Source organism: Mastomys coucha, unplaced genomic scaffold (assembly GCF_008632895.1).
Source record: "Mastomys coucha isolate ucsf_1 unplaced genomic scaffold, UCSF_Mcou_1 pScaffold20, whole genome shotgun sequence".
Lineage (NCBI taxonomy): Eukaryota > Metazoa > Chordata > Mammalia > Rodentia > Muridae > Mastomys > Mastomys coucha.
In genome coordinates this window covers 48,767,176-48,781,117 of record NW_022196903.1, presented here as the reverse complement: position 1 = coordinate 48,781,117, position 13,942 = coordinate 48,767,176, and the positions used below count along the sequence as shown (strand labels likewise).

At 41.8% G+C, this 13,942-nt stretch overlaps 1 protein-coding gene and 1 long non-coding RNA gene across 2 annotated transcripts in view; both read left to right on the top strand.

Moving 5' to 3' along the window:
- Cpvl (carboxypeptidase vitellogenic like) overlaps positions 1–13,942 on the top strand; it is a 254,363-nt gene that overhangs the window by 159,064 nt on the left and 81,357 nt on the right. The gene's annotated exons all lie outside the window — the stretch shown is intronic.
- Positions 656–13,231, top strand: LOC116098942. Its single transcript, XR_004122007.1, has 2 exons — positions 656–938; positions 12,986–13,231. It is a non-coding gene; the product is annotated as an uncharacterized LOC116098942 (long non-coding RNA).

The following is a 13,942-nucleotide window of genomic DNA, read 5'->3' as shown; positions in this document are numbered from 1 at the left end:
ATTGGCTATACTTGTTGATTTCTCTGGTTTACTAAAAGGTAACGATATATAGGGAATGTGTATATTTTTACACTGAAGTACAGTTACTTGAAGGCAAGATTGAACCACCTTGACAGCCTTCTCAGATGAAAAAGGCAGAAACTTGGTTTGATGAAAAAATGCCTAAGCATTTAGATTCAACCTAGAATCAATTGGAGGAGTAGTCCCACATCTGTGCAGGAGGTTGCAGACCACCATTTTTAAAATAGTAGGGCAGGCATGTGGTCTTCTTATTAAGAGACAGGGTTGAATGGCTAGGCCTGGAATGGGGTCAGAGAGTCTGCATTTTGACATGATCCTGGTATGTGTCGGTGCTATGGCCAACAGTCTTCAACCTGAACACGAGGTACACAGTAGAGGTCTGCAATCCTGGCTGCATGTGACAATCAAGTGTAAAATGATATGGATGCCAGTTCCAATCCTAACCAGCAGAATCAGCATCCCTAGAGATGAGATTTGGCCAGTGCCCATTTTATGGCACTAAGTTCTTCAGGCTAAATGTGACACACACCCCCCCACACACACACATCTTTATGTTGAATCTGTGGTGTGACATTTGGAGACTTGGCTTTTGTGAAGTAAGTAGCTTTGATGAAGTCACGAAGGTAGAGAATCCCGTGATGTGCTTAGTGTTCTTATAAAAAAGAAACATCAGATCTCTCCGTCTCTGAGTCTCTGTGTCCATCTCCCCACTATGTGCCTCGTGAGGACACAATAGGAATACAAAGTCTGCAATCAAGAGAAAGCCTTACCGGAACCTGACCGTACTAAATAGCCTGTTGGCCTCGGACCTTCCTGCTTCTAGGACTACGAAAACTTATCTCTTCTCTTTAAGCCACTCAGCCCACTCCAAGGATTTCATTCCATTTTGCCAGCTCAGCCAGACCAATTATTATTAGGTGAGTCTAATAAATAGGCAACAGGTTGACGGTCTCTGTTATAAAGGGTCCTGAGGGAGGCTTGACTATATCTCTGCTTTAGACATGTGCATTTGTGTTCAGTTCTGTTGCCTGGCAGTTGGGGATCATCCACAAGCTGGTGTGTGCCAGGATGTGTGATCTCTGCTTGTTTCAGAGTAACATTCCAACACATGCCAGCTTGCTCATGGTTTTAACTGATAGTGGATACATAGGTTGCTTTCAGTTGGTGGCTACTAACATGAGGTTACTGTGACTACTTTCTTATAATTAAACACAACAACAACAACAACAAAACCATGTCTTTGCTTCTCTTGGTCAAATGTGTAGTGTTGGGTATTTCCAGATGAGGGACATGCACGCACAGGTTTAGCTGTACAAAGAAACTGAAGAACAATTCCCTGAAACATCCATACCTTTATATTCCTGTCAGAAATGTGTAAGCATTTAGGAAGAGGCAATGCAGATTAGGGAGAGGGGCCAAAAGTCAGGTTCTCTGGGAATATTTTTTTTTCATTTAACTTTGATATCGAACTGATACAATTTAATTAAAAATTACAAAAATATCCTAGAACTGAAAAAAAATTCAACATGCATTTATCAGAGTGATAATATGTTCACAGAGAAGTACTCTGGATTTGTATAAATCTGTGAGCTCATGATTCTCAGAAAAAAAGAGAGGCAGAGGGCTGCTGAGTTGGCTCATTGTCACCTTCAATCAAGCCTGATTGGAACAAGTTTGATCCCTGGGACCCACATGGAGGAAAGAGAGAATCATCTCCCACAGGTTGCCCTCTAACCTCCACCCTGATGCTACTGCATGTGTAAGCCTTGCTCCCATAAATAAATGAATAAAGAGATCAAGCAAGGAAACACCAGTGGTCATCACTGAAATTATGTACAAATTTCCATCTTTGAAAATTGATGATTAAAGGGTCAAGTGTTTCCTGTTCCCTCAGGGAAAATTGTTTCTCAGGGCAGCAAAACTCCAGCTAATTGGGGAAAGCTTCCCCCCCCCTTCCTCCAGGAACAGCACCCAATGAGCCTAAAGAGCAAAGGGACTATTGAGTGAAGTGCACTTTTACAGTTTGCAATCAGTATCAATCGAGGGAAGATTGTGAGGTTGGATTGGCCATGAGGTAAATGAATGAAGAGAAATATGATGTCTGTATTGCATTAAATAGTGTCCCACAGAACACTTTCTGTTTACCCAGGGGATAACCTTACCAAGCTGAACCCTTATAGAACATTCTATAACCCAGACAGAAAGATCCAGGAGACAGTCATTGTCCAGCAAATCTTGGCAGAGTCTAGTCCGGCCAAGTCCCATTGTCCCCAGACTAATTACTTCTGGGTAATGTAACCTGGTATGAGTTTCTAGGACAGGTATCAGTGGGGTCATACAGAATGATCTTCAGTCATGGTGGCACCATATGGCTTGTGCCTTCATTCATAATGCTAAATGAAACATACCATTGCGCCCAAGATTTATTCTAGAATACACATAATTGGCAATTACCCAGGCTCTTAGTCCTAACTTTCAATTTAAAGAAAATACAGGGGATGAGAATAATACAGGGGTGGATAATATGGAGAAGCAATCAGACAGATACTGAGCCGGAAAATAAAGGTACTGTTTTAGATATTAAAATACCTAAGCAACATATAATACTTAATGCACATTCCTGACCTGGCTCTGGGTATCCAGGGAAACCTGAGTATGGTCTGAGTATTACATACGATGAAAATTTATCACCAGAGAATACAACTACTGAAGGAAATGAGGCAGGGATAGGAACTGGATGTGGTTTGTCACACCAAGTCATTATCAATAGAGCAGTGTGGGGGCTCAGTGGGACCTTATGAGTCCATTAGAACCCAAGAGCTCCAACCTCACAGGGGGATCTGTGAATTTCATGGGAACATGGGTTAATTATCATGGGGATGAATTCTTTCTCCTGCTTTATCTCTCACTTGCAATCTCTTCCACATTCTCTCACATCCCTCTTGCTCCCCCGGCCCATGCACAGTGCAGCACATTGGAAGCTGAGAAGATGCTGGCACAGTGGGCTGGTACCTCCAGAGCTGTAGGCCAGAATTAGCTCCTTTCAGATTATGCAGCCTTAGTTATTAGCTCACAGCAATGGCAAACAGACATTGGCAGGAAGTTTACAGCTTTGTGGTCTCACATTATTTCTAAAAAAGAAAGATCACCGTCGGGCTAGAGAGAAAGCTCGGCAGCTGTTAAGCATTCTTGCTCTTCTTCCAGGGGGCCTGAGTTCAGTTCCTGGTACCCATGTTGGAAGAACCACAACTACCTATATGTAACTTCAGCTTCAGAGCTATCCCTTCCTCTGGCTTCTGTGGGTACCCGCATTTGAGTGGGCACATATAGAATTTTTAAAATAATAAAAAATAAATCTTAAAAAAGTCACCTGTGTATGAAAGGATTTTTAAAAAATATATCCATATATATGTATATATATATACATATATATATATATATTTCTAGATAGTTGATGTGATAGATCTTTAAATTATTTTGTCATTTATTCTTTAAGAATTTCATACATTTATACAATGTGTTTTGATCATATTCTTCCATCATCATCTCCTTCTAACTCCCCCTAAAATCCCCTACCCCAATTCCCTCCAAATTTCATTCCTCCATAATTCCTTGAAATCAAGTACTGCTCATATACACATGGGTTTGAGGTCATCCACTGAGGCATGGACAGCCTACTAGCAGCCATGGCCCCAAAGAGGGTCACCCTCCCCCTTTCAGCAACCCTCCACTGTCCTCCTCTCCCAAGGCTGTGGCCTCAAGCCCCATCCCACCCTTTATGTTAGAATTCTGACTAGCTCGATCTTGTCCAGGTCAAAGATTCACATGAAGAGCACACAGAGAATGTATTTGAAGCTGTTAGTTTAAGCCTTAACTATGTCAGTGTCTAGCTAGGTGACCTTGTACCTGTTACTGAATCTTCCTTTGCTTCAGCTGCATTATCTAAGGTAGGATGGGTGTGAACTTTCCTGGAAGGGTTGTTGAGGATTTAGTGATTGATTACTTCCAGAGGCCTCAGAGCTGTAGCTGGCACAGGATCGACACTGTGATGCCAGCCATTAATACTTGTTATTCGGGCAGATGTTTGTAGCCATCTGCCTTGGGATGGAAAATGACTCTGCAATTTTAGTTAAGCTGGCGCTTACATGCTATCACCTCCAGGAATAATGGGAATCACATAGTGATTACCAAAGGGGCTTTTTCACCTGAGCATCCTTGAGGAGTTACCCTGAGGGTTTTACCACTGATGCTGCTCCAAATGGCAGAGTTCCCGGGACTCACCCCATTAATACTGGTATGGTGGCTAACCAATACTTTGAAGAGTCAACAGTTATTTAGCCCAAATCCTCAGCATACTAAATGGTTCTAACACCTGTATCCTGGTGGAAGGAAGAGTCTAGTAATTTGTTAGTTTGACAGCTTAAGGGCAAAAGAAATAGCTTTCGGAACTGTGAGAGACAGGCACAGGTGCCATATACACTATCCTTCTTGTTGTGTATTAATATTAAAACATCTGATATCCTGAGTTGAGACTTGGTCAAGCACAATGTGAAAACCTGTGGTCCACCGTGTAGCATACAGGCTTTTAAATAACACGTTTCCCTAGCACAGGGTGTGAACTGAACAGCATCCCAGTGAAGAAATGCAACTCATTGCTTATATTTACAGCTGAAAAGAAAGTGACGCCTCAGAACTGTTGGGAACTGGTTCTAATGCTTTGTCTTATTTCAGCTCCCAAAAGCCTCTCTTCCAGACCTGAGGGTCTCTGCCCTTAGCTGGCTTCAATTGGTAGAAAAGAATTGCCATACAGCCAATGACTGGGCAGGGAGATGGAGTGGGGCGTTTTAGTTTGTGTGGGCAAGGGACCAAGGGAAGACTGGGAAGAGATTCGCCATAACAGGGAAGAAGAAAGATGAAAGGTAAAGGCTCGCCCAGGAGCTCCGATTGGGTCTGGGGTAGCAGAGATGAAATAAAGATTTTAAAAGATGTTAACTCTCAGGAATAGTGGAGGGAAGTGTTTGCTGGTCGCAGAGAGGTTTAGAAGTGCCCAGCTATTGAGCTACTCAAGGCACATTAACATTGGCTGGCGCGAGTGCATGCGTGCGTGCATGTGAGCGTGAGTGTGTATGTGTGTCTTTCACTTGCGACTCCAGAGAGCTGTTGGGCTGGTGCAGCGAGACCCGCTGGGAACCAAAGCAGTTTAACCAATTCACCGCTATACAGAATATTTAACTCAGTGTCCCTCAAGCCAGGTGAACAGTCTTATATGACACCCTAGGACAATTGTAAAACTTTTTGCAGAATTTTTTAAAGCCTGAATTGGCTACTGTGCTTTGTGAGCCCCCAAAGATCAAGATACAGCAGTGAAGAGCAGCCTGCCTTAGGGTCCCCTCCCTGTCCTGCACGGTCGTGATCATTTCATACTTCAAAGGTGACATTGATGGTAAGACCTCTCCGGAAAATGCTATCCCACCACCACTGTATCACCACATGGGACAGGAAACCCATGTGCATTGTGGTCAGAGGATCTGGAGTATGAACTCGAGAAGGAATAGACAGCCTGGAGTTAGGCCTGTCTGGCCAGATTTCCAGCGAGAATATGGTTGGTGAAAACAGTGTGTGCTTAGGCCTCAGACAGCCCAGAGAAGAAGCAAATAATGAAAGACAAAACCAACCTGCAGGGCACGGCAGAAGAAGCAGAGTGTGGCTTCCTTCTTGATGTAGGTCCCTCCCAAGATTCAGTTCTGGTTTGGGTTGTACAGAGAGAGAGCTATCTTTTCCCTCTGGGGGGCACAACATTCCTCGAGCCCAGAGGAGACCCTCACTATACAGTGAAATATGATCACTCTGATTTGGGGCTTCCTAGCTCCCACATCTACAATTACTAACTTTCTGTTTCTCATAAACTCCCCAATCCCTGCCATTTTGTTATAGCAACACAGTCAAAGTAAGTCTTTCAGTTCCACCTACTCTCTGTTAAATGTCAACCATTTAAATAAGCCTGTGTTGGTTGCTACCCAGGACCCCAGAGCACCTCGGGTGAGTCTCTGTCTAAGCCTCACATTTTCACTGGGAAGACACTCCTGATGAAGCATGGGCGCTGGTCCTATTTCCCTGAACTCTCTGTTCTCAGCACTTCCACATATATTTTCCCAAACTCTTACACTGAGCAAGTATGATTTGTCCCCTTTTACAGATGAGAAAATGAACCCTGGATCATGAGTGTGGTTCAAGGGCAGAGGTAATGCAACTGGATGTCATCTTCTTATCACTCCTACTTGTCACATGGATGGTTTATGACAAGCATTTAGCTTTTTTATGACATTTTGTGAAAGCTTTGGGGATATTTACTCTGTGTACAGTAAACTGACTAGCCAAGGTTATTTCCATTACCAAGATTGATTTTTAAAAGGTTTACCAGAAGGACTATTTGTAACTGAGAAGGACAGAGCAGGGCAATGGGGAACATTAGAATGTATATGACATCATATTTTTTACTGAAGATTTTTAACTGGTGTAAAATTTTTATTACAGACAAAAACAGAGGGGAAAAGCTGTACTCTCCTCAACCAAAGAAATGCAGTGGACAGAAAGCTTTCTCCCCAAATTCCTAAGGCTATATGTACTATAAAAATTAACAATTTGTGGGCATTGTGGTACATGTCTTTAATCCCAGCACTTGAGAGGTAGAGGCAGATGTTCTTGGTGAGTCTGAGGCTAGCCTGGTCTACATAGTGAGTTCCAGGCTAGCCAAACTGATATAGTGAGAACTTTTCTAAATAGACAGACAGACTGACAGATATCAGTTTACTTTACACTCCTGAAGGTCTTTTCTCCTCACTCAATGAAGGAGGTGGCACGAACATCATTGCTTTATTTTGGAACTGAGTTGGGAGTGAAGGGGGATCCAGGGAAGTATCTTCATGGATCTATTAGTGTTCACCCAACAGGAACATTTCATCTTGCCTGCAGTGTGGGCTCCATGTCTGCAGCAGGGGTCTCTGATCTTGTGTCCCATCCAGCAGTTGGTGTTACTAAGTGTAATCAATATGCAAACCTTCACAGAAATTACAGAGGCTCTGCAAGGGAATGGAGATTTCCTCTCTCATCTCCTTGCCTGTCATGTTCCTACCCTTTAAGTAAAACAACATTCATTTGGTCTTTTGATGCAATCTGCAAGCACTTTAGGGTATTTACAGTACATACAGTCAATTACTTAACCGTGCGGAATTATTTCCACTAAGGAGATTGGCAGGCTATTACTCGCCAGGGTAGAGCCAGAGTTTTCTTCAGCAAGGGTCTGAATGTCTCTTCCTTATTTTGGTTCAACACACTGACACTGGACTAGGGAGACATCTACTACTCCAGTGAAGAGGCAAAGGGGAGCAGGGAAAGCTGACACTTGCACTCCTGAGCTTTTATAATCAGTCTTTGGAAATTCAAAGAATGAGTTGCTAATCCTGTAGATGAATAATCTGCAAAAGAATTTCAAATTCCAATGAGCTGGATTACAGTCCACAGAAGAAATGCAATTTCCTTCATGTTTTAAGCTTAAACGGATGGGAGAGAGATTTAAACCCAGGCTTCCTCGCACCATGCCAATAGTCCTGCCTAGAAACACAGTGGCCTTTCAGTATCTTTTAGTCATTAATTAAAACAAATCAGATCCCATTGTGAGGAGACAAATGGCATGTATATTTCTCTGTGAATGCACATGGGAGTGTGTGTGCATATGCATGTGTGTGTGTATGTGTGCATGTGTGTATGCATGTGTGTGTATGTGTGTGTGAGTGTATATGTGTGTATGTGTGTACATGTGTGTGTGTAGGTGTGTGTGTGTGTGCGTGTGTGTATGTGTGTGTGTGTGTAGGTGCGCCGTGTCATGCATGTGGATATCAGAGGACAACTTGAGGGAATTAGTTCTCCCCACCAACCATGACAGCTCTAGGGATCGATCTCAGGAGATCAGCCTTAGTTAAGGCAGGTACCTTTACCTTCTGAGCCACCCCACCTGCCCCAAATAACAATGTTTAATGCATTCCATATATCTCACTGAAGAGAATGGGAGACTATTTCTCGTAGAGATTAGAAATCTAGCTTGTGATTCATGAATTGATTTGTCTTCGCCTCCACATAACTGTTTGTGGTGAAATCTCAGCCACTCTGGTTAATCTGAACTCAGAGAAATGGGTCCCAGAAACCTGAAAGCTCAGATCTAGAAAGGCTTTGTATGTTTCCAGGGTTCCTTACTGTTGCACCCAAGCCTTATGCTAATTGATATTAGCAAAGGGAAAGAGAAATAAAATACCATTCAGAAAGTCTAGTCAAGAAGAGGCACAGTAGCAGATAAACACAGTAGCAGATCCTTGGCTGCCACCCTTTTTGACTGACTGTACCCTGACTTCATCAGTTGTTAAACACTTTCAATAGTTAAGTTCTATAAATTTTCAGACCAGCCTTGTTGGTGCATGTGCAGGCACGTGTCAGTGTGCATCCTCTTGAGGTCCAACTGTAAAGCCCTAGAGCCAGCAGAGAGTGACCCACATGCACTCTCCAGTTTAACTATAAATCATTCCAGAACCTAGTTAACTTCTCTAATTCTTGACATCCTCTCCTCAAAACCAGGTGCTTTGCCACTTTTGCATTGCTGTACAAAACCCCTTTAAGGGAAGGGCAATTTTATTTTGGCTCACAGTTTCAGAGGGTTTCAGACAACCAGGGCAAGGAAACCATCCATGGTAAAACAGCTGAACTCATGGTGCCCCAGGTATGTTGCTGAGACCAGTTATTTCACAGTAATACAGAAAGCAGAGCCACCGTGAGTATACCAGAGCCATGCTGAGCATAACTTTAAGAGGCTGATCCCTACTGAACCACTACTGCCAGTGAGGATCCAATTCTAAAACTTCCACAGCCTCAGAAAACATCATCACTAGTCAGGGAACAAGTGTCAAAAATAGGACATTTCAAATTTAAAAACTAATACTAGAGCTATAAACAATTCTTACCTAATTTCCTTATAGATGTATACTGGTGTCAAATATTAAATGTGAAAGTGAGATTCCTTGATCAATTCACTCAGTGATCGTATATTGCTTAGAATATGTAGAGTAAAAAGATCATTTGGGGGCTAGCGAGATGGCTCAGCAGGTAAGAGCACTGCTCTTCCTAAGGTCCTGAGTTCAAATTCCAGCAACCACATGGTGGCTCACAACCACCTGCAATGAGATCTGACGTCATCTTCTGGTTTGTCTGGAGTCAGCTACAGTGTACTTATGTATAATAATAAATAAATCGTTGGCGGAGCAACCAGGGACTGAGCAAGCAGAGTTGACCTGAGCGAGCAGAGGTGCTAAAATCCAATTCCCAACAACCACATGAAAGCTCACAACCATCTGTACAGCTACAGTGTACTCACATACATAAAGATAAATAAATACATAAATAAATCTTTAAGAAAAAAAACAAGATCGTTTTATTTTCTCACTATCTAAAGCCAAAAAAGACTCACATTTTATTTTCTTTGCCTCTCTCTGTTTGTGAAGGCTCTGACAATCCAATATTTGCTATTGAATGACCTCCAAAATGAAGTGGAAAAGGTGACTGGCCTTTTAGATTGCTGGAGCTCTTACTGACTAAATAAATGTTTTAGTGAAGTATAGCTAAACATCCAAAATAATAGAATAGTGGAATGTTGTACCATAAAGTATAATCACATGCTTGGTTTTTATAAATGACAAATATTTTTCTTCTTAAGGAATACTTTTATACCTAGGGTATGTCTGTAGGTTACTAACTCCACTTGATTGTACGGAAGATGACATTATATGACTGCCATAAAATTTCAGCTACATATAACCAACTCAATGCTGTAATCATAACCAGGAGTGGATTTGCCTTATTTCCTAAGTCATTATACTCATTCAGCATCTGCATTTCCCTTGGGGATTGCCAGAGTAGCTACAGTTCACAGATACACAATCTGTGTGTGCATGCTAATTGCAAATCATTGAGCTTCTCAGAACTGGTAGATTTTCCCTGGACATAAAAGTTCAGTGTGTAATGCAGTCACCTTGCAGAGGAACTGAGACATATATGGTGCTTCACTTCTATTGTCTAAGGAACAGTTTTTTATTATTTCAAGAAATAATACTAGGACAGAGTGCCATGCACACTGCTTTCACCTATGACGGTTTTGCAAACCTCCTTGATCCTGCTCACATATTTACCTTCAGCTCAGCTGGGATCTTGTACAGCATAGAGGTTCTTGAATTTGCTTGGTTTTGTTTTTTTTTAATTTTTCCTTGTTTGTTTGTTTGTTTGTTGGAGGTGGTATATGTGGGAGGGGGCAGGTTAGCTGTTCTGTAGGTCTTCTTGTGATGTCCTTGATCCCACTGACTTGCTCACTTCTATCTCCTACTCTTCTACAAGATTCCTGAGCTCTCCCTGGTATCTGGCTGTGGGTCTCTGTATCTGCCTCCAACTACTGAGTGAAGCCTATCAGGGGACAGTTATGCTAAGTTCCTCTCTGCAAGCATAGCAGAGTATCACTAATAGTGTCGGGTTGGCTCTCTCACATGGGATGGGTCTCAAGTTGGGGCAGTCATTGGTTGGCTGTTCCCACAGTCTCTGTCCCATCTTTATCCCTTCACATCTTCTAGGCAAGACAAATTTTGGGTTGAAGGTTTTGTGAGTGGATTGATGTCTCCCTCCATCCTCTGGAAATCCCACCTGTCTACCAGAGATAGTAGTCTCCAGCTAGTTCCAGAGATGCCACCCACTGATTTCCATTCTCACTCCTAGACCTCTCCTGCCTTCTCTCCCTTCACCTGATCACCATCCTCACTTCCCTCCTCATCCCTTCTCCTACTGAGTTCTCACTCTCCATCAACTATTTAGTTTTCTCTACTGAGTGAGATTCATGGGTCTTCCCTTGAGGCCTCCTTCTTACTCATTTTTTTTTTTTTGATCTGTGGATTGTAGCATGGTTATCCTGAGCTTTATGGCTAATGTCCATAAGTGAGTACCATACCATACCTGTCTTTCTGGTTCTGGGTTACCTACTCAGGATGATGTTCTCAAGTTCCATCCATTTGCCTGTGAACTTCATGGTGTCTTTGTTTTTAATAGCTGAATAGTATACCATTGTGTAGATGCACCACATTTTCTGTATCCATTCTTCAGTTGAGAGACATCTAGGTTGTTTCCAGTTTCTGGGTATTACAAATAAAGCTGCTAGGAATATAGTTGAGCAAGTGTCCCTGTGGTATAGTAGAGCATCTTTTGGGTATATGCCCAAGAGTGGTATAGCTGGGTCTTGAAGCAAAGCTATTCCAAGTTTTCAGAGAAATTACCAAATTGATTTCCAAAGTGTCTGTACACGTTTGCGTTCCCACCAGCAACACAAGAGTCTTCCCCAAGCTCCACATCCTTGCCAGCATGTGCTGTTTCTTGAGGTTTTGGTATTAGCCATTCTGACAGGTATAAGATGGAATCTCAGGTTATTTTTTGATTTGCATTTCTCTTATGACTAAGGATGTCGAATATTTCTTAAAGTGTTTCTTGGGTATTTGAGATTCCTCTGTTGAGAATTCTCTGTTTAGCTCTGCACCCCATTTTTAATTGGGTCATTTGCTTTGTTGGTGTCTAACTTCTTGAGTTTCTTTATATATTTTGGATATTAGTCCTCTATAGGATGTAGGGTTGGTTAGTGAAGATCTTTTCCTGACCTGTAGGCTGCCATTTTGTCCTATTGATGATGTCCTTTGCCTTATGAAAGTTTTTTGGTTTCATGAAGTCCAATTTGTTAATGCTGATCTTAAAACCTGAGCCTAGTACTTGAAGTTCTAGCCAGAGCAATAAGACAACTAAAGGAGATCAAGGGGATATACACCAGAAAAGAAGAAGTCAAGGTATTATTATTCGACGATGATGTGATACTATACATAAACGACTTCAAAAATTCAACCAGAGAACCTCCTACAGCTGATAAACACCTTCAGCAAAGTGGTTGGATACAAAATCAACTCAAAAAAATTAGTAACCCTCCTTTATACAAAGGATAAATGGGCTGAGAAAGAAATTAGGGAGAAATAGCCTTCACAATAGCCAGAAATAACATAAAATATCTTGGTATAACTCTAACCAAGCAAGTGAAAGGCCTGCATGACAAGAATGTCAGGTCTCTGAAGAAAGCAACTGAGGAAGATACGAGAAGATGGAAAGCTCTCTCATGGTAATGGATAGGTAGAATTAACATAGTGAAAATGGCCATCTTACCAGAAGCAATCTACAGATTCCATGCAATCCCTATCAAAATTCCAGCACAATTCTTTACAGACCTTGAAGGAACAGTTCTCAACTTCATAAAACAAAAAAACCCAGTATATCTAGCAACAATCCTAGAATGATAAAAGAACTTCTGGGCGTATCATCATCCCTTATTTCAAGCTGTACTAAAGAGCAATAGTTATAAAAATGGCATGGTATTGGTACAGAGACAGTCAAGTCAATCAATGGAATTGAATTGAAGACCCTGAAACAAACTGACACACCTCTATACTTGATTTTTGACAAAGAAGGCAAAACCATACAATAGGGGGAAAACATCTTCAGCAAATGGTGTGCTGTTCTAACTGGATATCTGCATGTAAAAAAAAAAAAAATGTAACAGGCCCATGTTTATCACCCTGTATAAAACTCAAGTCCACGTGAATCAAAGACCTCAATATAAAATAAGATACACTAAATCTCACAGAAGAGAAAGTAAGGAATATCCTTGAATGCATTGGACCAGGAGACAACTTCCTGAAAAGATCCTGTATTTTTAACAGTTCATCCATTAAATGAGTATGGTAGCAATTCCTGCATATCAAGGTAGTCATGGAAACAAAGTAGGTTATTGTATGCAAGATGCTCAGCTCATCCTTTCAGTAAGTCCCATTTACTGTTATTATTGTTACAGGTTGAGCTGCCTGAATCTTAAAAAGTCCCAAGTGGAGCTGGAGAGACACTTCAATGGGCAACAGCATGTACCGCTATTGCAGAGGAACCAAGGTTATTTCCCAACACCAACGTAGCAGTTCATATTCACCCATAACAATCATCCATAAATTAAGTTCAGGGAATCCCAGAACATGGCTCACACACATGCTTACAAGCAAAACCCTCACACACATAAAATAAATACATATTTTTAAAACACGCTAAATATTCTAAAGTCGAACTGATTATTCAAAACACTTTCAATTTAGAGCATTTCGAATTTTAGGTTTAAACTTAGGAATGCTCACCTGGCAATTGCCCTCTCCTGCCAATATCCACATAGGCTCACAAGTTCACACATGCACACACACACACACACACACACACACACACACACACCTCTAAAATATAAAGTATATGTAGTCTCAAGCACTTATTTATATTCAGCCTTTGTAATCAGCCCATCAGACATAAGGAAGTGATTTCAAGTATTGTCTACTCTCAACCTTGAGTGTCTTTAAAAAAAAATCATCTAGTGAACTCATGAGCATACATTGTGACTTTGTCACCAGACATTCTGGTCCTTATCCAGATACCTGTACTGCTGTTGTGTCCCAAAAGGGAAAATGGTGTCTTGGCAGATTTTAAACCAGTGACTCCCTCATTCACCTTCCAGAGTCCACTCCTTAGCACCAGAAATTTGTTTTTCAGATTGGGGATCAGAGAAAGCTCATTTATTAGGTAGTGAAAGCCAACTTTGGGGAGGTTCATCTGATTACTTTGATACCGCGGTAAGAGGCCACGGGGAACTCTCCGGTTTCCTACCTTGTCTGTGTCAGAGGCCACACTGTCTATCTGGAGTTGGCTCACACATAGTGAGGAAACAGCTGCCGGCTCTGCTGGCTGCCCTGGGAAAGCTCCAGGGCGCTGCTCCAGC